The sequence below is a fragment of the Rhineura floridana genome, chromosome 7 (assembly GCF_030035675.1).
Source record: "Rhineura floridana isolate rRhiFlo1 chromosome 7, rRhiFlo1.hap2, whole genome shotgun sequence".
NCBI lineage: Eukaryota > Metazoa > Chordata > Lepidosauria > Squamata > Rhineuridae > Rhineura > Rhineura floridana.
The window spans coordinates 47,721,276-47,743,241 of NC_084486.1; the positions used below are offsets into that span (position 1 = coordinate 47,721,276).

General features: G+C 41.3%; 2 long non-coding RNA genes across 2 annotated transcripts in view; one reads left to right on the top strand and one right to left on the bottom strand.

The window, feature by feature from the left end:
- The window catches only part of LOC133388918 (uncharacterized), a 40,181-nt gene extending 22,372 nt beyond the window's left edge, over positions 1 to 17,809 (top strand). The window contains exons 2-6 of the long non-coding RNA XR_009763980.1: positions 1,931 to 2,087; positions 7,999 to 8,182; positions 8,326 to 8,554; positions 13,879 to 13,981; positions 17,432 to 17,809. This is a non-coding gene — a long non-coding RNA (uncharacterized LOC133388918). The remainder of the gene's footprint in view (positions 1 to 1,930; positions 2,088 to 7,998; positions 8,183 to 8,325; positions 8,555 to 13,878; positions 13,982 to 17,431) is intronic.
- Positions 1,440 to 13,151, bottom strand: LOC133388917 (uncharacterized). The gene is made up of 3 exons (XR_009763979.1): positions 13,080 to 13,151; positions 8,749 to 8,879; positions 1,440 to 1,961 (listed from the first exon to the last, which is right to left on the bottom strand). It is a non-coding gene; the product is annotated as an uncharacterized LOC133388917 (long non-coding RNA).
- Positions 17,810 to 21,966: the final 4,157 nt, after the last annotated feature.

The window sequence follows — 21,966 nt, forward strand, 5'->3', positions numbered from 1 at the left end:
TGGTTGCTCTGGCCACCATAACGGGAAGATAGCTCCACAGGAGACTTGACTGGAACTGGCACTGCGACTGGCTGCACTGCCGTTCTTTGAGTGATCAAGGTTCAGAGATTCTGGTTCTCAAATTGCAGATTCTGGGTGATGACTCGGAGATTCTGGATTTCAGCATACAAGGTCTCAGTGGTGACTGGGATTCCCCCTGCTGCGCTGCCGTTCGCCTCCATGTCGTCAGCCATGGGAACAGAGGTGAAGTGGGATGGTGGCTGAGTCAAGCTGTCCTGCCCAGAGTGCGAATCACGAGACGGAGGTGAGACTGGAATTAATTCCTGTTTATTAGAGTAACATCAAAGGCAACGCGTTTCATAGACTTAGCTATGCTAACTCACTACAGTCCTTAACTAAGCTACCTAGGCATACTCTGCAGCGTGTGAAGAAAGTTGACTCAGCAACCAAGTCAAGGGGGCGTCGCTTTAAGTAGGGAAGGTCTTTGCCCGCTATCTCTGACTCCTTTGAAGACCTACCTTCTCACGGCATCTCGTGCAGGGCAAAGGGGGGCGAGCCTCCACCAGCTCATCTGACAGTACAGGCTCGATAGGTGCCTCAGGAGGCGGGAAGGGGTTTGAAGTGCCAGGAGGGGAATCCTGGGGGGGTGAAGCTGGTGCGCCCGCCTGGTCATCCCCCAACAGCTCTGTTGGGGCGTCTGCAGGTGAAGCGTGGTCTGCTTCGGCGGGAGAGCTGTCCGTGGGAACTGGCAGCCTGTCAACTACACCCCCTCCCTCATGGCCCTTGAAAGCCTCATCTGTCTCTGATTCCTCCCCCTGCTCTATCTGGGGAAGCTGGGGCTCAACTGGCTCCCCTCCCTGATTCTCCTGGAAGAGCTGGGGCTCAACACTAGGCTCCCTTGCTTGGGAGTAAATCCCATTAAACACAGAGAGACTTGCTTCTCTGTGTAGATATGTATACCATGGGATTTTTTTAATGTCCACCCACAGTTACAGTATAGTAGAATCTACAGAAAATAACTTATAAGGTGTACCTGATCTCAAATGGAAATTACAAAGAGAGAGAAGCCACTCACTAAGTGCAAGGGAGGGGAAATAGCAGCTCTGTTGGACCAGAGAGATTCTTGGTATCCCAACAACTCTCATCGATTGCAAGCTTATTTTTACTGAATAAAATACAATTTTATTGTATTGCTGGGCTTCTTCGGGAAGAAGGGCAGGATATAAATTCAATAAATAAAATAATCTTAGAAGGTTGCATAATCTTAGAAAGGGACAAGGGTGTGAGGGAGCGTGGTGTGACTATTATGAAGGGACCTGCACTTCTAAATTTGCCACTACACTACTGGCTTCAGGTAACTGTCAAAAGGTGAACATTATGCAAAATGTAACTATTTTTAAATATCCATAATATATTTTTTGTTTTTTTTTATTTCCACATCACATCTTTGATTCTCCATTAACTATTGAATAGCTTATCAGTACACATGCAGTTTTTGCATTTTGGAATCTGATCACTGAAAAACAGCATACAAATGTTCAAAACAAATGGAATTGTATATCTGGTACAGAATTCAACATTTTAAAAGACAGTTCAATTTTTATTTTTGAAACATATTATTATTATTAATATTATTATTATTATTACACTTACATGCCAAAATGGCTTCTAAGTGGTTTACAAGAATAAAATCAATTATAAAATTCATGATTAAAATACAGAATAAAACAATTCCATCAACCATTAAAACATCTTGTAAGTAAAATTTACAATAAAACAATGCTGTTAAAAAGCATAACAATTAAAGCAGTTAAAAGAGCAATGAAAATGAGTAGATCAGGAAGTTCAAGTTCAGGAGAATCCTTTCCTAAATAGATGTGTCTTCAAGAGCTGCAGAACGCCAATACAGATGTATCCTCTTGTATTTCAGCAGGGAGGGCCTTCCACAACACTGGTGCCACCTATGAAAAAGCCCACCTTCGTGTTACTACAAGCTGATAATCATCAGGCTGTGGCAAAACTAACTGGATTCTATTTACTGATCTTAATGCCCTTATCGGGCAGTAGAGAGGAAGATGGTTTTTCAGGTAACCTATAATACAATTTTCAGGTGATATAAATAGTAACAATCAGAATATTCATGTTTTGTGCATTAGAAAAAGATTTTTTTACAGGTCGAATCTTAAACCAATGTTACAGAATTCCACATTTTGTGAATCCAGTGTTTCTTTTCTATTTTTAAAGTGTACTTGTAGCCCTTATTGGCTTTACTAAGTGATGCCCTCATATGTTCCAAGTACCAATAGGGTGTGGGGGCAAAGCACAACTTCTGTGTGCAGAAGTGTCTGTGTGCAGTTTCTGTCCTCTGCATAGCTCCTTGCTTCTGGTTAGCAGATCAAAAATAACCTATGTTCAAACAGGAATAGCGTTATGATCTGTGATCCTCCTCTGACTTTTCTGATTGCAGGACTGATCTTACATGAAGTGTTACTTTAGGTAGAAAATTCCTACAGGGGGAGCACCATATTCCTGCTTCCAATCTCCATTTCTGTCTCTAAATATACTTTAAATTCAGACCAGCAAATAAGGCTTCAATCCAATACCCCACTTACCTGGGAGTAAGCCCAATTCAGTTTAATGGGATTTTACTTCTGATGAGGCATGCATAGAATTGTCCTGTAAAGATGTCATTGGGACCATTTGCTTCTGGGGCAAAAATATCTTATGTTTTCTTCAGTGCAGAATTTAATTCTCTCTCTCTTTTTTTTAATGGTGTAGACACACCCCATCAATCATTCAGCTTGAGTACTCTGTTTTCCAATTCCAAATGAGTTATGTAGGATGGCATTGCACTTATTCCATCAGGAGCAAGAAGCATGGAACACGCTTGGTTATCTAGAGGCAAGGGTAGCTTGACACTGGCAGACATCAGAAATGGCTTTTGGAATTTAGAGGTGCCATAGATCACACTGCACAGTAAAAGCATCACTCATAAAAGGTCCAAGGCAGAAATGCCAGAGGCCAAGGATGTTATAAGAATGACAATCTGGCCCAGGTTCATTTTTCACTCATGCCGGTGGGTTAAGTAAGGACGGAGACATTGAAACCTGGGTTCTTTTCAAAACGAGACAGGAGGACTGTAAAAAAAATGGTCCTCAAACTCTACAAAGTAGGAAAACATCAACTGGAGGAAAAACTTTCTTAATTGATCCAGGATCTTTTGCCTTTTTGCCTGATAAATATGCAACAGTCTGTACTTTTTTTCTTAAATAATTACTACAGGTAGCAGCAAAACTTATTTGGGCATCTTCTTTTTTAATGGTCTTTGGTGATTGAAGATAGCTGCCCCATGAAGGCTGATACCCTTTAAAACATGACTCAGTTGCAGACATGAGATTCCTCTGAATGGTAACTGTGTTTTTACCAGAGCTGTTCAAGGCCACCTTTCTCTGGACTGTTTCTTACCTGTTCCTTTCCAAAGTTTTTTAAGTTTCAGTGTTTTTATGTTTGTAATTTTGTTTCTTTTGTATAAATAAACTTCATTTAAACATTGCCACTCTATCGCTACTCTTTAAGTTCAAACCTAAAAATGCCCTTCTATCTCTAGTGTTTGAGATGAGATCATCAAAGAACCCTTTCCTGTCCAGGTGATGTATTTTTAATGTCATGATTACACAGCTGTTACTCAGTTCTTTCACAGTAACCTGGTGTTTTTCTCCAAGGCAGCATTTCTGTCATAGGTATGTTTTCCCAACATTAAAAATATAATAGCTTATTATGGCAAAAGTGATTTGTCAGTACCCAGCTAAGTGCATCTATTGTGTTATGAGTACTTTGTGAAATGTGGCACATGCAATAATCGCATATTGGCTCATGTCCATGACATCTCATAATGATAAACACGTATCTGTGCCATTTTGTGTACCCACTCTCCCTTCACAAATGTCACACTTCTTAGATTTCCATCCCATTTATATTATTTTTACCTGATTTGATCATGGATGAAGGTGCCGATTTGGTGTGCATTACCGAGACCTGGGTGGGTGAGCTGGGAGGTGTTGATCTGACCCAGCTTTACCCACCTAGATACTTGGTGAGACACCAGCACAGGCTGCAGGGATGAGGGGGAGGGATTGCTGTGGTCTACAGAACTTTCATCTCTGTCACCAAGAAACCACTCTGTCTTGGAGTTGACTGTGAGGGCCTGCACCTTGTGTTGGGCCAAGGAGACAGTAAACAGGAGAGGGGGGAAACGGGCTCACAGCAATACACTCCCCTCCCTGCTCAGCAAGACCTTCAACTTTTGTTATGTATATTCTGACCAATACTTTGCAAGATATGCAGAGGGATCATTCAAAGACAAAAAGTATAATAGAGGTGCACTTTAGGGACCTCATGGGTAACACTTTTGCCCTATTTAGACATTCTGAATCTATCCAGTTACGATCCTCTCTACAACCAGAGTCCCTGATCATGCAGGGTTCCCAATCATGTTGAGGACCATAAGTGTGTTCAGTTGAGTGTGCTTATAACATCCGTTCTGACCTTCCCACTCAGTGCAGGAAAGCTGGGGATGGAAAGGCCAAGGCTGCCATACATTTTCCTCCACTAATACAATTTTAAAAGGTCAGAATAGGGCTTTTTTGTTCAATTGATTTGTGAAAAGCATTTCTTGTTCCTATGTATTTTCTATGAATTTGAAATAGTCTTGTTAGTTTCAGTCGGATTGCTGTACATCAATAATTCCCATGCAATAAAATGCATAAATCTACCCAGTTGTCTGATATTAAAACTATAAACAAGACCCACACTGTGGAAAGTTCAGGGTTCCAAAGTTATCTGTGTAGTAAATATATTAAAAAGCTATCATGTTGTTGATCACAATCTAGTAACCTGACTGTACTACCATATAAAGAACCTTTCAAAGTGATTCATAGAGGGATTGGATGGTAATGAAAAGCTGTTGAGCCAACCATCAAAATTAAGCCCATGATGGAACCTTTATAGCTTGGCATCTGCTTGGAAAAATGCCTCAGGCACATGATTTGTTTCTGTTACCTTGCTAACAGGTGTCTGTCACATTCCTGTTGGCAGATTCCCAGCATAGGGAAAACTGCTCTCCCCTCAGAAGTTACCCTGGGTTGAGTTAAGGCAAACCAACAGGGTGATACAAGGTCATGAGCCTGTCAAGGCACTGTTGCTGCCAGTGATGTATTAGTTCTGTTTATAAATAGAGGACACCCGTTCCATTGCTGTGGTGTTGGCATCTTTTGATTTAAAGGCAAAATGGCAACTTCAAATTAAAGAAGCACTGCTATTTTGTTTTCTTTTAAGCTAAGTTTAAAAGAATTAGAAAAGTGAATAGTTGTATTTTTAGAAAAGATATATTTGATAGCACTTAAATCAGTATAGACGAACAACAGTCCCTTGCATTGATGATGTTGTTTTTGGTCAACTGTCTAAATACATTTTTAGTGAAGATATATGCCTCACTAAATGTTGAGCTTTGATGGTTGATCTCAGATTTCAGCTTCAAAATCTGAATGTCACATTTGAAAAATCACAATGTATAAACCAATCCTGGTAGTACAGCACAGATGAACATTGTTTCAAGTTTGGACTCTTTCCAGCGCAATATTTTCTTACATCAGGTTGCTTTCGGATTGATTCCCTTGGAGGCTATACACACACACAAGTAGCTGAAAGAATCCTGCATGTAGACCTTTCTTTCCTGAAATGGTGCCATTTCATTTACACAGGTAGACATCCATAATTACAAAAGCTGTCAAATGGAGGAAATTGTCTTCCATCTATTTATTATTCATAATAGTAGTAGAATAATTTATGAAGCACCCAACATCTTCTAAGTGCTGTATATAGATTGAAAGCAAGACGTTTGCTGCCCACACGTTTCAAATCTAAAAGACATAGCAGAAAAATTAAAATGGGCAGAGAAGGAAAACAGCAAACTCAGGTACCAGTTCCTGAGGCTACATAGTTGTTCATTGAATAGAAACAGTTCAGAGACGCAGGGGCAAAATGGCAACTGATCTCTCTATTAGGGACAGAAGGATCAGTCAGTATGGGTCCTCTTAGTACCTCATTCTTCAACTGTTAAATTCAGTTCCCCACATTTCTGCAGCAATTTGCAATTAAAAAAAAAATCCTCATGAAAATTCATCAGCGTATCAGTAAATTTCTTACACATTTTGTATGCAATTTTGAGTAGTGTACACATTTTTTGCAAGCAATTCCTCCTAATATAATGCATTTTGTATGTTTTCATGAATATGTTCATATTCATGAATATATTCATATTCATTTTCATGAATATATTAATGTTTATGCACATTTCCCCCTAATACATGCATTTTTGTAAATATTGTTTGGGTGGAGAACTGCATCACAAAATTTGGATAGGTGCAAAATTTCAAAGAATGACTGCGCTCTCATTCTCAGATTGTTTTGCAACGTGTAAATTTTACAGATTTTACTGCAAACTGAGTGTAGAAACTCACTCACTATTCTGCCAGTTCCAGAGCGTCTCTACCTCTCTCTTCTGAAAATGGGGACACACAAGGCTAGTCAAACCCCACTCCTTTTTACTGTAAAACCTGGTGGGAGCAGCAGTTTCAAAGAGATGTTGAAACTGATCAGCAGATCAACCCGTTCGCCTTCTAGTGTAGCAAATAGAAACACTTGGATCTGGCAACTGGTGTGTTTGCTGCTGAATCAAATTTCTCCCCCATCCCTGCTCTCAATGGACCTGATGGGGTAGGCCCCACTGTTCCATCTCTCCTGCTGCTTCAGTCTATGTCCCTACAGCAGCCTTTCCCAACCAGTGTGCCTCCAGATGTTGTTGGACCACAACTCCCATCAGCCTCAGGCAGCATTGCCAATGGTCAGGAAAGATGGGAATTGTGGTCCAAAAACATCTGGAGGCACACTGGTTGGGAAAAGCTGCCCTGCAGTAAAAGGAAGCATTTAGATATTGAAAATATTCTGCATTCTATGATAATTTCTGTTGGCCATGTCTACAATGGACATAGTCCATTCACTCTGTAAGTGCAATGCCCACTTGTGGAGGATCCCAATAAGGGGCCACTTTTCCTCACCTACTGCCTATACACATGCCCAGGCCTTTCTCTGTGTCTTCAGGCATAAGCTGAGAAATGAGGAAAACAACCTTATTTAAGAACCTGTGCACACCAGTGCTGTGTGTGCAATGAAAGAGAACTGTGCCCTGCATGTTTTTGAATTTAATTGTTTATATGTTAAATATTTTTAAAGGTTATCCTACAAAAAAGCATCATTCTTGAAGACTGGAGTGCAGTTTCCAGTCTTGAATCACTCTCGACATGAAGCACACAGAGTTGCAAAATATACTCTGTGGCATATACCCACATTAGCGATGAGTTTTTTTCTGGTCAAAGACAAAACGTTGTTGTTAAAACTCCACAAAGAATCATTTTATAGGCCTGTAACCCCAACCTCTTTCTGTCATCAACCCACATAACTTTACCACCACCTTTTTCTTTTATGCTGTTTTTTTGAAATGGATTAAAATGTTTGTATGTTCATGTCAGCTACCGGATACCTAATAGTGTGTTTATTTATTCATTTCCTGCAAGCCAAGTTTGCTCTACAGGGAAAATAAAAAGAGCTTCAGTCTGTAACCTGTATCCAAGCTTGTAAGTGAATTAGGCTTTAATGGTTCTTTAGTTGGCTTAGGACTCAATCCTATACTTCCACTGGCTGAGGGACCATAAGATCTGGTGGAAGCTCTCCCATGCCAACAAACCTGGGATATGCTGCTGGAACAAAAATAAAACACTGGTGGGACACGCCAGATAGGCCACCAGAGTGGCCAAAACAGAGCAGAAGCTGTATCGTATACTCCTCCCTCTTCTTTCTCATGACCTCCTAAATAACTATTGTGTCCAGAGAGTCAGGGACTGCATGCTCCAGGTGCTGACTACAGTTCATTCCTCTTTACAGGCTGCTTTCCCAAAGGTACAGGACACCCTCTGTACCATCTCACACCCTGTTCCATGCAGGCCAGAAGGAAGATCCATCCCATGGCTTGTAGGAGTGACCAGGATGCTCCCAGCTGTTCCTCTGTGAGGTTGTTAATCTACATTTTCCAGGCAGATGCCTTCAGGACAAGACAGTTGTGCAACAGGTGACTGCGTTCCTAAAATGCAGCCGATGCCACAAGGAATATTGCACCAGCTAGGCTACTGCCTGTCAAGCCACTTTCTAAAATACAGGAGCCTTTCTGGAGTGACCGGCTGACAACCCCACCTATGTGTCTTTTCTTTCCAGGATCTCATCAGCCCTCCATTCTGTTTAATAAAGGTGATGACATTTCAGAAGGGGTGGGGAACCTCAGGTACAGGACCAAATACGGCCCTCTGAACTCTCCCCACCAGGCCATATCCCTCACCGGCCCTGCTCTGCACTCCAAGAGTTTTTGCCAGGCTGGAATGTGTCCTTGTTTGTCTGGACGGAGGACAGAGAGCAGCATGTGTAGTAACTAGCTTACTGTATAAAGGTAAATTTTACATTTTTTTCTCCACCCACTGTTACCTCTGGCTCCACCCACCACTGGCATGTCATCCTCAGAAGGTTGCCTAGAAGGGAAAGTGACCTCCAGGTTGAAAAAGGTTCCCCAACCTTGCTTTATATACATTTGTTGTTTTTTACAGTGTGTGTTGTGAGTGATAGATCAGAATTAGTTTCCCTCACCCTACTAGTAGGATCTGGCTTCAGCTGTCCAGATTGGATTCAGATGGGAGAAGGGCAAGGAATCTGATGTGGTTGGGGGTTGGGGTCTCTCCTCACTGAAGTTTCCTGGACTGTCGGTGATGAGGCAGAACCTGGGGAGGGGGGTTAAGAAAATGAAGTAAACTACTGAGAAAACAGGAGCCCTGGACCATAAGATTTCAAGCTGAGTGAAGTCCTGAAGCCACAGCCCTGTACCCACTTTCTTCAGAGTAAGCCCTATTGAACAGAGTAAGCCCTATTGAACAGCCGGGCCTGTACAAAAGGGACGGGCTCCACTTGAACCAGAATGGAACCAGACTGCTGGCACTTAAAATTAAAAAGGTAGCAGAGCAGCTTTTAAACTGACTGAGGGGGGAAACCCAACAGGAGCTGAGAAAGGTCCGGTTCGGAATAAACCTCCCCCCTGGGATAAAAACCAAAGAAATGATGAAATTTTAAAAGGGGTAGGCCTAGAAGTAGGCATTGTGAGAGCAGGGGCACAGGATATAAATTCAGAAGAGCAAAATTACCACAGGCCTAACCACAAGTGCCAAAGACACTTGAAGAGAGACACTGCTTACAAGTGCCTGTACGCTAATGCTAGGAGCCTGCGAACCAAGATGGGAGAACTGGAGTGCTTGGTCTTAGAGGAGAGCATTGATATAGTGAGCATAACAGAGACCTGGTGGAATGGAGAAAACCAGTGGGATACGGTTATCCCTGGATATAAACTATATCGGAAGGACAGGGAAGGACGTATTGGTGGCGGAGTCGCTCTATACGTGAAAGAAGGCATTGAATCCAGCAAGCTCGAAACCCCAAAAGAGGCAGACTCCTCCACAGAATCGTTGTGAGTGGTGATACCGTGCCCCAGGAGGGACTTAATACTGGGAACGATCTATCGTCCCCCTGATCAAAATGCTCAGGGAGACCTTGAGATGAGATGTGAAATTGAGGAAGCATCCAAACTAGGAAATGTGGTAGTAATGGGTGACTTCAACTACCCGGACATAGACTGGCTGCATATGTGTTCCAGTCATGACAAAGAAGCAAAGTTTCTAGATATTCTAAATGACTATTCCCTAGATCAGTTGGTCATGGAACCGACCAGAGGGACGGCAACCCTGGACTTAATCCTCAGTGGGGACCGGGACCTGGTGCGAGATGTAAGTGTTGTTGAACCGATTGGGAGCAGTGACCATAGTGCTATTAAATTAAACATACATGTAACTGGCCAATTGCCAAGAAAATCCAACACGGTCACATTTGACTTCAAAAGAGGAAACTTCACAAAAATGAGGGGATTGGTAAAAAGAAAGCTGAAAAACAAAGTCCAGAGGGTCACATCACTCGAAAATGCTTGGAAGTTGTTTAAAAACACTATATTAGAAGCTCAACTGGAGTGCATACCGCAGATCAGAAAAGGTACCGCCAGGGCCAAGAAGATGCCAGCATGGTTAACGAGCAAAGTCAAGGAAGCTCTTAGAGGCAAAAAGTCTTCCTTCAGAAAATGGAAGTCTTGTCCGAATGAAGAAAATAAAAAAGAACACAAACTCTGGCAAAAGAAATGCAAGAAGACAATAAGGGATGCTAAAAAAGAATTTGAGGAGCACATTGCTAAGAACATAAAAACCAACAACAAAAAATTCTATAAATACATTCAAAGCAGGAGACCATCTAGGGAGACAATTGGACCCTTGGATGATAAGGGAGTCAAAGGTGTACTAAAGAACGATAAGGAGATTGCAGAGAAGCTAAATGAATTCTTTGCATCTGTCTTCACAGTGGAAGATATAGGGCAGATCCCTGAACCTGAACTAACATTTGCAGGAAGGGATTCTGAGGAACTAAGACAAATAGTGGTAACGAGAGAGGAAGTTCTAAGCTTAATGGATAATATAAAAACTGACGAATCACCGGGCCCGGATGGCATCCACCCGAGAGTTCTCAAAGAACTCAAAGGTGAAATTGCTGATCTGCTAACTAAAATATGTAACTTGTCCCTCGGGTCCTCCTCCGTGCCTGAGGACTGGAAAGTGGCAAATGTAACGCCAATCTTCAAAAAGGGATCCAGAGGGGATCCCGGAAATTACAGGCCAGTTAGCTTAACTTCTGTCCCTGGAAAACTGGTAGAAAGTATTATTAAAGCTAGATTAACTAAGCACATAGAAGAACAAGCCTTGCTGAAGCAGAGCCAGCATGGCTTCTGCAAGGGAAAGTCCTGTCTCAGTAACCTATTAGAATTCTTTGAGAGTGTCAACAAGCATATAGATAGAGGTGATCCAGTGGACATAGTGTACTTAGACTTTCAAAAAGCGTTTGACAAGGTACCTCACCAAAGGCTTCTGAGGAAGCTTAGCAGTCATGGAATAAGAGGAGAGGTCCTCTTGTGGATAAGGAATTGGTTAAGAAGCAGAAAGCAGAGAGTAGGAATAAACGGACAGTTCTCCCAATGGAGGGCTGTAGAAAGTGGAGTCCCTCAAGGATCGGTATTGGGACCTGTACTTTTCAACTTGTTCATTAATGACCTAGAATTAGGAGTGAGCAGTGAAGTGGCCAAGTTTGCTGACGACACTAAATTGTTCAGGGTTGTTAAAACAAAAAGGGATTGCGAAGAGCTCCAAAAAGACCTCTCCAAACTGAGTGAATGGGCGGAAAAATGGCAAATGCAATTCAATATAAACAAGTGTAAAATTATGCATATTGGAGCAAAAAATCTTAATTTCACATATACGCTCATGGGGTCTGAACTGGCGGTGACCGACCAGGAGAGAGACCTCGGGGTTGTGGTGGACAGCACGATGAAAATGTCGACCCAGTGTGTGGCAGCTGTGAAAAAGGCAAATTCCATGCTAGCAATAATTAGGAGAGGTATTGAAAATAAAACAGCCGATATCATAATGCCGTTGTATAAATCTATGGTGCGACCGCATTTGGAATACTGTGTACAGTTCTGGTCGCCTCATCTCAGAAAGGATATTATAGAGTTGGAAAAGGTTCAGAAGAGGGCAACCAGAATGATCAAGGGGATGGAGCGACTCCCTTACGAGGAAAGGTTGCAGCATTTGGGGCTTTTTAGTTTAGAGAAAAGGCGGGTCAGAGGAGACATGATAGAAGTATATAAAATTATGCATGGCATTGAGAAAGTGGATAGAGGAAAGTTCTTCTCCCTCTCTCATAATACTAGAACTCATGGACATTCAAAGAAGCTGAATGTTGGAAGATTCAGGACAGACAAAAGGAAGTACTTCTTTACTCAGCGCATAGTTAAACTATGGAATTTGCTCCCACAAGATGCAGTAATGGCCACCAGCTTGGATGGCTTTAAAAGAAGATTAGACAAATTCATGGAGGACAGGGCTATCAATGGCTACTAGCCGTGATGGCTGTGCTCTGCCACCCTAGTCAGAGGCAGCATGCTTCTGAAAACCAGTCGCCGGAAGCCTCAGGAGGGGAGAGTGTTCTTGCACTCGGGTCCTGCTTGCGGGCTTCCCCCAGGCACCTGGTTGGCCACTGTGAGAACAGGATGCTGGACTAGATGGGCCACTGGCCTGATCCAGCAGGCTCTTCTTATGTTCTTATGTTGTTAACTCAGTGGGACTTTTGAGTAGGCATATATTGCACCATAAATTATTTTGTCTTTCAAATAGTTTTTTTTTAAAGAACTGCAATATACAAATGATTATAAACTGTGTTTTAATAATTTATTACATGTTCTTGCTCACCTTGATCAGAGTTTGATTTACTAAGGACTTGGGTATATATGTTTATTTTAAATCATGTTTTAAAATGTTATCTGTGATTTAGGGAAGAAAAAACTTTGGTACAAGTACTTTTCCATGCAGTGGTACTCTACATCCAAGTCTCTGAAATGCTGTCAGACTATACAAATCAACATAAAATATACAGACATAAACAAATAAATGTAGACCTATCAAATAAAACACAGAACATGCAGAACACAATGGCAGACACATTTGCTCCAAATAATAATTTATGAAAGGAAACAATAATTGAACACTCATGAGACAGAGCAAAATGGTTTTTTTTAAACAAGGTGTTCCATGTTCATTCAGATACTTGCAGTAAAAAAACTTGTCTGACTGGTGGTTACACATCCTGCACCCCTCATCAGATATAGCCTAGTTTTAATAGTAGCTGGCAAATGTGTCCACATAGACTCAGTAACTTTGGGATCCTTTTCTCGCAATAGGAAATAGATTATCAGAGTTAAAGAGTGAAAAAGAAGTTTTAACAACTTAGAACACAACATAGCCAAGGGCAAGCACTTCTAAGGGTAGAAACACACTCACTATTCTGCTGGTTCCAGTGCATCTCCACCTCACTCTTCAGAAAACTGGGGCACACAACACTAGTCAAACCTGCTCCTTTTTACTGTAAAACCTAATTGGAACAGCTGGAGTTTTTTTTTTTTTTTTAAAATCAGCTTCAAAGAGATTTTGCAATTGATTTGCAGATCAACCGTTCCCCCTTCAGGTGTGGCTAATGGAAATGCTTTGTTCTGGAGACTACAGTGTTCATAGCCTAAATCCTGCGTATTTCAATTAAAGAGTTACACTCTAATGAGCAACTGAAATATAATAGGTTGTTCCTTTCCTGTCTTCTGTGTTTTGTCTGAACCTTGATTACCGATTCAGGTCTCCACAGGGATTGGGACTGTAATGAAGAAGGGCTGTGGCTCTGTGGCTGGTTTGTATGTAGAAGGTCCCTGTCATCTTCAAGCTGGGTTGGAAGAGGCAATACTGAGCTAGATGAACCAGTGGTCTGACTCTGTGTTAGCCAGATTCCTGGGTTATATAGTTCCCAGGCAGGGCTCTAAAACACAGTCCTCCAGCAGATTTCTTCTTATCTAAGCGTGAGGGCTGAGCTGAACTGAACTTAATGAGAAAAATAATAATTTTACCATGAAAGAAAGGCAGAGTCTAAATGTTATAAATAATTCAATACAACACAGTCTGATAAGCGTATCTTTAGCTAACTGGAACTTGGCGAATGGCTAACCCATGTGTGGACAGGGACTTTTTATCAAGGGAATCTTTACTGTACTTAAATACCTGGAATGTTTTCCTAATAGCTGTTTTTCCTCTCTAGCCTTTGGAATGCAAGATCCATCAGAGTTTGAGAAGGTGACCCCCTTAAAAGGCGGCCAGTGTTGCAAAGAGCAGTTTCTGACAGAAGGAGAGAATCTGGAGTTGTAAGTGGACTAAAAATTAGGTGCCTTGGGTCTCTCTATGACTTTATTGTAGGGTTAGTAGATTTGCTGCCACCTGTAAAAGCATATATTGGCTTCCATTACATTGCTTGCATATTTATAAACAAAATAAATATTACAAAGGCACCATAACTCTCCAGTGCTGTCTCTCATCCAGAGGAAACTAGATCCTTTCACGTTGTCCCCTTCAGTGCATTGTGTGCATTTAGTGCACAATGATATGCTATGTTTTTTTCTTGTCACTATGCACTAAACATTTGCATGACCCAAATATGTTGGCATGTACCAAAAATTTTGTAATCCATCACCACAGAATATTGTAATCAAGTACTGAATATCACGCGACCTTAATGGTGGAACAATGCTGCTCAATACCCAGCACAAAAGTTTTTCAGCTGTTCCTCTGCCTGGTCGGTTGCCATATTTACACAGTCCATTCAAATGCAGATAATGCTGCAACCATATTTTCGCTGCTTAGCTACTGAGTTTTTTTTATCTACTGAAGTTTCCTATCGTATCTAAGGGATTTGTACACAATGTGTGTTATCTTCTTCACACAATGCATAATTATGGACTTGATTGCCACAAGATTTGCTGGTAGCCACCAGCACAGCCGGCTTTCAAAGGGGATTAGACAAATGCATGGAGAAGAAGGCTATCAATGGCTATTAGTCACGATGGTTATAGGCTACCTCCAGGATCAGAGGCAGCATGCCTCTGCATACCAGTTGCTGAGGAACATCAGTGGGAAAAGGGTATTGTGCTTATGTCCTTTTTTTGAGCTTTTCCTGGGCGTCTGATTGGCAGTGTGGGAACAGGATTCTGGATTAGCGGAACCTTTGCTATGATCCAGCAGGGCTCTTGTTCCTTTCTTATTTCTAAGACACTGTACTTCTGCTTCTGTTTTTATCACCCAGTAGCTAAAAGGCTACGCTAGGCACTGATCAGAATATATCAGAGGTAAGTAATGTTGGTGAAATGCCATCATTCTGGAGATGGTATGATGAAGGCACCTTTTCCCATAGAGTAGCTGCCTATGATTTATTTATTTATTTGTCCCATTGTTCAACTGAAGCATGTTTTGCAGGTTCTTTAAACAGTGCCAAAAATACCTGCAGAATCTCTATTTTTTGTGACCCATCCTCTTTTTTTGTGATGTGGTTTTAGGCTGTTTGTGTTTTTAAATGATGTATTTTTAAATTGTTGTGACCTTTGGGTGAAGGGCAGGTAATACATTTAAATATCACAACAGATTATAGTGGCCTAGGATGTGTGAGTCCACCATAGGCAATAATGCCTTTATCATACCACCTTCAAACACCTAAGAAACTTCAAACAAATCTGCCTACTTCCACTCCTAACTGCTAACTGGAGAGTAATTGCAATCCATCTCTGGCAAAATGTGGAGTCATGTTACATCTACTCCGTGGCAAATATTGCTGCATGATGTGTGCAGAAGCAGTCAAGTTTCCTGCATTTGGGGAAATCCCAGGGGTCAGTGTACCTGGAATGCAATGGATGAGCCTCATCCTGGGAAGCCACCTTCATTATCATGGTATCTCTCATGCCAGGTAAGTATCCAATGAAGTCATCCTGTTTGCACAAGAGCCTCTGCTTGCACAGTGGAACTTTCCCCTCCTCCTCTTCCTATGTTCCCTCAGATCTGCTCCAGAGGACTGGGAAAAATGCCAGGACAGATTTGGACAGGAGAGGGAGGGGAAATTCTGTTGCACAAGTTGAAGTCCTTTTGCAGATGGGACAACTTCACTGGAGACAGCCCCAACTGTGGGGATTCCTTTTATTATTGCTTAATAAAGGCATTTTTAAAGCTATCACTTGCAGTGCTAAACCAGCTGCACAGAAAATGTACTAAACTACTTCCTCAGTCAACAAAGTACTTTTTGCAGACTGTAGTGTAATACTATGACATCCACGCATTTGCTGCAGATTTGTTTCAGGCATGTATCAAATACACTTTACTTTTCAGAGCATTCATATGTGGATTTGCCTTAAGTATAAATATGTGTTTTTCCCAGATAAGAAATACTGATTGAATAGTTGTTCTGTGAAGCAGTTGCCAACTTATTTGTAAAGGTATCATTTTTGATAGGATGTTGGCCAGTTCTCAAATGCCCAGATGCATGGCTTCTCCATGAATGCATTTTTTTTTAAAAAAACAGGATGTCTTAATTATATAACCAGAAGGGAAACAAGAGTGAGCCTCCTAGCAAAAAATAACAATAGAGTATATACTAAAGGATCTTGTACATTTATACAATAACAATAGCAGATTACTATTAAACAGAGAAAGTCCAAAAATATGCTCCATAGTTAATAAATCCTCAGAGAAAACTATATCAGGCTGTTAATTAAATCTATTTTGTATGCTGTGTCTCTTTCCAGAATTCATTAATTGAAACCAAGTCAAGCTATCCATGAGTTGGTCTTCAGATATGCTTTCCCTGTGCTGCACTTCTACTACCTGTGGTTCTACTGTTATGAGATACTGGTCTTTAGTCCATTTTGGCATAACTCTTAATTGAGAAATCTGAGTAGTGGTCCTTAGCAGTCCAAAAACATGAATCCTCTGAGCACAATCATCTCCTTTTTCCTAGAGTTTCAGTCACCTGCTGACACTGCCGTAACTCCATATTTGTAAGACAGAAATCCTGTTAGGATTTTTGTCTGCTCCCAAATGCACCCACGGTTCCTCCAGGAACACAATAGGAGCCTAGGAAGAGGCCTTACACTGAGTCAGATAATTGGTCCATCTAGTTCAGTATTGTCTACACAGACCGACAGAGGCTCTCCAGGATTTCAGACTGGGGTCTCTTCCAGCTGTACCTGCAGATACCAAGGATTGAAGCTGGGACCTGCTGCATGCAAAGCAGATGCTCTATGACTGAGCTATGGCCTTTCCCCTATAGAAGTCAGTGGATAAAGCATCATTTGATTAATCTATGTCTTAGCACATGTCAATGCTTGGTTCTGAGATCTGTGCAATATGGCAGCCCATGCTATACCTTGGTGGCCCTTGCTGAGAAAGATTTGGGTCCTTTCTATATTGCAAGTGATAGCCTTTTTCTTATACCAACTTTTCCCCTTTTTCTTAAACAGGCCCAGTTAATTCCTATATTTGGGGTGAGGTAGGGGTGTCTCTCACAAGGTTCTACTTGTTTTGTGTATCACAGAGGAGAAGTCTTTGCTCAGATATTAGCAGAGTTAGAATTCTTTTTCCAAGTTTTTCTTGGATGTGCTACACAAGGAAGGTCCTCTGTAAAATAGACCCAAGATGAATGGAGCCTTTCTCCTCCAGATTTAGTCTGGATTCTGACTTGCGTGAACCTTAAAATAGGGGTTTATTAGGGGCCTGATCTATTTACTTCAATTTACTTTTGTATGTTTTCTTTTTCCCCTCTTCAATTTCTCTAGGGTCATGGCTGGTATGGCATACAACTTAGCTCTGAGCTTTGCTGGTAAGAATGACACTTCTCTTGAGTCTAGGATTGACAAAAAGGCCATTCTTGTTGGACAAACTGACAAGGAGCTTGGAATGCTTATTGGGGCTGCAAAGGAGCTGCTACTCAGATCGTGTTTTGCACAACATGTTTGCAGTGTTTTGGCTTCTTGGTTACTTGGGGGGTATAATTAGTCTTAATGTGAATTTCTCAATTTTAAAACCCCTGCCAGGAACCATTTGATTCCCTGCTAAGCATTACACTGCCTTTTGTTTTCTCTGTGTTAATTCTTTGGGTGGCTATATTGCAACAAATGTACTATCAACTAAAAAAAAAATAGACGTGTATGTTAAGTGGCATTTTAAAATAAACTGTTTTTGATTTAAAATTTCCCAATGAAAGATCAGAGTATCTGGCCAGCGTATCTCAGTGAAATCCCTCCCTCCCATTCCTGGTTTATTTTTTATTTTTCAAAATCACTTCGGTTCCCCCACCCTAATCTTCATTATTGATTTTCCAATTAACAACATATTTATTTATTTAATTAATTAATTTGTATCCCACCCTTCCTCCCAGCAGGAGCCCAGGGTGGCAAACAAAGCACTAAAACACTTTGAAACATCATAAAAACAGATCTTAAAATACATTAAAACAAAACAGCATTAAAAACATTTTAAAAACTTTAAAAAGGGTTAAAAACTATTAAAAAACATATTAAACAATTTTGACACAGATGCAGACAGGGATAGGTCTCAATTTAAAAGGCTTGTTGAAAGAGGAAAGTCTTCAAAAGGCGCTGAAAAGATAGAAGAGATGGCGCCTGCCTAATATTCAAAGGGAGGGAATTCCACAGGGCAGGTGCCGTCACACTAAAGGTCTGTTTCCTATGTTGTGCAGAACGAACCTCCTGATAAGATGGTATCTGCAGGAGGCCCTCACCTGCAGAGCGCAGTGATCGACTGGGCATATAAGGGGTAAGAGGGTCTTTCAGGTATCCTGTTCCCGAGCTGTATAGGGCTTTGTACGCCAAAACTAGAACCTTGAACTTGGCCCGGTAGCAAATGGGCAGCCAGTGCAATTCTTTCAGCAGCAGGGTGACATGTTGGCGATACCCTGCCCAAGTGAGCAGTCTCGCCACCGCATTTTGCACTAGCATACAATGTAACTTCATCAATAGCAAAATATTTTCACATTAAAATAAACAACTTACACAACAAAACCATAAGAACAATCTGGATTTTCAGTTATAAAATTTCATTTACTTTTGTCATTTATTTATTTATTAAATTTATATACCGCCCGACTAGCAATAGCTCTCTGCAGAAATATTGGTTGCATACATTTCGAGCTGTGATTTATGGGTGCAGCCTATGAGGCCTTCAGTTTTAAAATGTCAGCAGTTTATAGGGACTGCTCAAATTGGTTTATTTATTAGATATATATCCTGTCTTTACTCTAAGGAGGTTAAGGTGATATACATGATTCTCCTTCCCCAATTTTTATCCTCACAACAATCTTTGAGGCTGTACACTGAGTGATTGTGACGGATCCAGGTTACCCAATGAGCTTCATGCCAGAGTGGGGATGTAAACTTGAGTTTCCCAAGTCCTATTCCAACTCTTTATCCATCATGCACAGAACATGATTTTGTGATGAAAATTTCATTGATTGTAATCCTTCCATTTACACTGTTATTTGTATTTTCCAGGATTTTGTCAAAACAAAAAATAAAGTACTCCCACAAGCACAACAAACTATATTTCTCATGGATCTAGCTAGAAAATATGAGTTTTTTCATCTAAGTATTTTTTTTACCACTTTTCAGGGCAAAACGCTCCCTCAAAGGGGGAAGAACAAATCTATTCTGGGGCTTCCCCCAACCCTCTGGAGCAGTTTTTTGTTCATGGAGAGAAGTTCTGTTGCACAAGCAGAATTCCTTGTACTGACAGGACAATTTCATTGGATACAACCCCAGATCTTTAAGACCCATTTGCAAACAGTCAGTGGGGGTGCCAAATGCACTTCCTGGGGGAGGGAATCCCACCGTGATGAGTCCACTACTGAAAAGGCCCCGTCTCTAGAGCTTACTGGGAGGTCCATGAGAAGGGTCTCTGTGGCTGATCTTAAGGGCCAGGCAAACTCAAAGAACTGCCAGCATTCTTTCAAATACCCTGGCCCTGAGACATTCAGGGGTTTAAATGTAACAAGCATTTTACATTAAAACCAGAAGTGCTCCTTCCTTCCTTCCTTCCTTCCTTTTCTTTCTTTTATATATATATAAAGTATATATGTTTATATATATATATATATATATATATATATATATATATAAGACAGTTTTGAAAGCAACAAACAGAACTTCACTCAAGCTTGCTCTGGATCCCTATAAGAATTCCGTTAATCACCTAAAATATATATATGAAAGTAATTGTGATTGACCAAACAGAGGTTTTTATTATATTAACAAAACGTTTCAGCTTCTGCCTTCATCAGCTGCCAACATACAAATGCTGTTACCAAGGTGGCAGTTATAGAGCTTTGAGGATGGAATGCTCAGAGGGGACTTTTCCATTACAGCGATAGAGATGCCAGCAGATCCAGCAGCATTGACTAAAAGGGAGAACTTTTAGATGTACTCTCTGGACACATTGGCACCACATGGCCTGAACCTGGAGGACAGTACCACCACTACTTAGCTTCTGCAAATGAAGCCCCTCTGAGCATTCCATCCTCAAAGCTCTATAACTGCCACCTTGGTAACAGCATTTGTATGTTGGCAGCTGATGAAGGCGGAAGCGGAAACGTTTTGTTAATACAATAAAAACCTCTGTTTGGTTAATCACAATTACGTTCATATATATATATATATATATATATAAACATAACAACAGACTATAAAATGTACTAAAACAAAACATCTTTAAAAACATTTTTTAAAGCATTAAAAACATTTTTAAAAAAGGGTTTAAAAACATAAAAAGCAATTCCCACAAAGACACAGACTGGAATAAAACCTCTACTTAAAAGGCTTGTTGAAAGAGGAAGGTCTTCAGTAGGTGCCAAAAAGATAACAGAGATGGCGCCTGTCTAATATTTAAGGGGAGGGAATTCCACAGGGTAGGTGCCACTACACTAAAGGTCTGCTTCCTATGTTATGCAGAACGGACCTCCTGATAAGATGGTATCTCCAGGAGGCCCTCATCTGCAGAAGGCAGTGATCGACTGGGTATATGGATGCAGGAAATGGAGTTTTAGACCCTTTGGAGGTCCACTGTGAATTGTTTGCAAGGCACTTTGAGGGTAAAGTTGCTCGCCTCCATAGCAATCTTGATGCCTCATCCACATCGACTGTAGCTCCCAGTGAAGTGTCCAGTGCAACATCTGCTGCAACTTCTTGGGATCGGTTGTAGTTGATGCGGCCTGATGATATGGACAAGGTGCTTGAGACAATGCAGCCAGCAATGTCCATGCTGAGGCTGCCTCTAGTGTTCCAGCTTGGGACTTCATGGCCTCCATGACGACCATGAAGCTGTCTCAAGTTGTCATCAGCCTGACGCATTCCTGAAAAATAATGATGCTCTGTTCAGAGCTCCCCTCTGTTCTTCCTCCCCTCCCTATTCCTCCCCTACCCCTGCCCTTCTTCCTCCTCCTTTCCCCATCCCCTGTGGTCAGTTTCACAGGATCCCATTTCATACCTCCTGGATTAAAAAGCAGAGGAATTCACTAAAAGGCAAAAAAACCCCTTGCAGTTTAAGAACATACCTACAACCAACAGATATTTCTATCATACTTTAAAAACAGAGAAATTGGGCAGCTATAGTGAATGCACCAGGGGAGCAGGAGACCTGACCTCCTCTCTGAGATATTGGACTGCCCTACAAATTTGTAAGAATGCAAACAATTTGGGTTGGTCTTTCACAGTGCAATCCACTTCCTGTGTAGCTTGGAAGAATTTGGTAACGTGCCTCCCCCCGCTTACGGGGTTTGGTACACAGTGGGCACATTGGCTTTCTGTTGCCTTTCTCTTTTAATTATCCTTCACCACCACCACCACCAATATGTGGGCAGAAGGAACTGGTAGAGATTATGTTCTAAGATGTAAACAGAGTTCCTGGCACTAATAAAGGAAGGAACAGTTTGTCAGGACTTATGGACCCCACATTCTTTGATACTGGACACAATTATCTTTCCTTGAAAATGCAGATCTAGCTGAATTGCTGTCAAGCTTCATATTTGCTCTGGAGAAAATTACATTATCCAAATCTTGTATTAGAATGTCAATTAACATCAAACCATGGGTTGTTATGAAAATATACCAAAAGTCCCAGCACAGGTCAGATCCTTTAGGTGACCAAGGCTATGATCCTATATATTGGAGACAGGGGATCTGTGACCCTCCAGAGGTTGTTGGACTACAACTGCTGTCATCCCTGAGCAGTGGCCATGCTGTCCTTCAAAAAACGTGCTACCGCTCTCTTCCCAGCAGCATCTGCCACCTGAGGCAGCCGT